We start from the raw sequence: 2,390 nt of genomic DNA on the forward strand, positions 1-2,390 counted from the left end.
TGTGAGAGAAGCCAGTACTCAATTTGAACTTCTGCAAAAAAAAAAAAAGAAAAAGCCACCCACCTGGCTTGAACCCAATCAAGGCAGACCAACTGATAGAAAATATAATCTTTGTGTGGAGACATTTCCTGTGAAATGAGAAGAGGAGGTACAGAAAAACACTCTTTTGTAAAAAGATAGAAAATTTAAGAGAAATGAAGTGATTAGCCTACGTCTTTTTATGTTAAAGAAGGAAAGCTCTAATGAGAGCCATTTAGAGTTTATTTTATTTCTAATTAAGTTTTTTGTTTTCTCCTTTGTAAAATTAGGCAGCAAGCTGGCAGTTTTTATATAAACCAGGGCTTCTAGCAAGAAAAGGCAGGCGTGAGGCTGAGAAAGAGAGAAGAGGCCCAAGATGATGCACAGGAGAGTAAGAAAAATATCAACATTTCTTATGTAATTTAGCAACAAAAATGTATAGCATGCAATAGGACACTAAAGCTTGGCATTATTGCTGTCATTTGAGAAAGGAAAGCAGTCTTACTGATCTAGCAATCCTATGAAAGAACCCTGTGAAAAGTAAATGAAATGTATTCAGCTTATGATCAACTGAATGTTATACCCCTAGAGAACGCTCTTGTCTACTAGACATTTTTTCTCTCCCATTATCTGTTCAAAAAGTGTTCTTTTAAAATTCTATCCTATTAAACTACTTGAAATGTGGATGTTTTCTTTAGGGAAGCAATCTATTATTTGTCATGAAGGTGGTATTTAATTGGCTTAACTGTTCTTCTTTCCACAAGTTAGTCATTTCTAGGAGTTGGTTATTAACAGTGTTTATTATACAGAAGGATTTCACATTGCAGCTGGTTTCTTTCAAACCATAAATAATGGAGGCGTACTCTATATAAATAGTCATGCATACCTGAGAAATGCACTCCCCGTTTTCCTTTCCTCTGGACTCCGGATTTGTTAGGATGCTATGGGATTGACCCTGTGGGGGTAGGGACGGTAAAAGGTTGTCAGAGGGGGCTCCATTTGAGCAATGATCTCAGGAAAGGAGAGTCAAAAAGGTCAAGAGCCTAATCTACATGCATCCAATCCTCCCAAAGGCTGGGAGCCTATACTTGCATTTAAAAGTAAAAATTAAAGGGGGTCCTGGGTGGCTCAATTGGTTGAACATCCAACTCTTGATTTTGGCTCAGGTCATGGGCTTGGGGTCATGGTCTCAGGGTCGTGAGATCCTGGCCTGCATAGAGCTCTGCGCTCTGCAGGGAGTCTGCTTGAGATTCTTTCCCTCCTCCTCTCCCTCTGCCCCTCCTCCTGCTCATGCACATGTGCACTCTCTTTCTGTCTCTAAAATAAAAATAAATCTTAGGAAAAAAGTAAATTGGGGCTCTTGGGTGGCTCAGTCGTTAAGCGTCTGCCTTTGGTTCAGGTCATGATCCCAGGGTCCTGGGATCGAGCCCCTCATCGGGCTCCCTGCTCCACGGGAAGCCTGCTTCTCCCTCTCCCACTCCCCCCTGCTTGTGTTCCCTCTCTCGCCATGTCTCTCTCTGTCAAATAAATAAATAATAAAAAAAAAGAAATAAAGTAAAAATTAAGGAAGTGCTAGCAGCCAAAATGAAGTTCAATCCCTTTGTGATTTCTGACCATAGCAAGAACTGTAAAAGGCATTTCAATGCACTTCCCCACATTTGCGGGAAGACTATGTCTTCCCCTCTTTCCAAAGAGCTGAGACAGAACTAGAACATTTGATCCATGCCCATCCGAAAGGATGATGAATACAGGTTGTGCAAGGACACCACAAAGGTCAGCAAATTGGCGAAGTTGTCCAGGTTTACAGGAAGAAATACATCATCTACATTGAACAAGTACAGCGAGAGAAGGCGAGTAGCACACCTGTCCATGTGGGCATTCATCCTAGCAAGGTGGTTAGCACTAGACTGTAACTGGACAAAGACTGCAAAAGGTCCTGAACATAAAGCCAAATCTCACCAAGTAGGAAAGGAAAAGGGCAAATTAAAGGAAGAAACAATTGAGAAAATGCAGGAATAAAGTAATCTTATATGTGACTTTAAATAAAAACTGTTAAAATGAAAAAAAAAGTAAAAAGTAAGAATGAAATAGGAATACCATCATCTAATTTATAAAATAAAAGATAAATTGAGTAATACCATCATCTAATTTATAAAATAAAAGATAAATTGAGTAATGTCCTTAAGAATCCTAGAAATGGTTTACCTTTAAAATACTATTTAAACCAAGGACATTTGTTTGTAATTAATACATACCAGAGGGGCGCCTGGGTGGCTCAGTCAATTAGGTGTCCGACTCTTGATCTCAGCTCAGGTCTTGATCTCAGGGTCATGAGTTCAAGCCCTGTGTTGGGCTCTACCCTGGGTGTGGAG

General features: G+C 39.9%; 1 pseudogene; it reads left to right on the forward strand.

Annotated features, from left to right (window-relative positions):
* The first annotated feature begins 1,602 nt into the window (after positions 1-1,602).
* Positions 1,603-2,037, forward strand: LOC110580986 (annotated as a pseudogene).
* The last annotated feature ends 353 nt before the right edge of the window (positions 2,038-2,390 follow it).

This window comes from Neomonachus schauinslandi, chromosome 5, assembly GCF_002201575.2.
Source record: "Neomonachus schauinslandi chromosome 5, ASM220157v2, whole genome shotgun sequence".
Taxonomy (NCBI): Eukaryota; Metazoa; Chordata; class Mammalia; order Carnivora; family Phocidae; genus Neomonachus; species Neomonachus schauinslandi.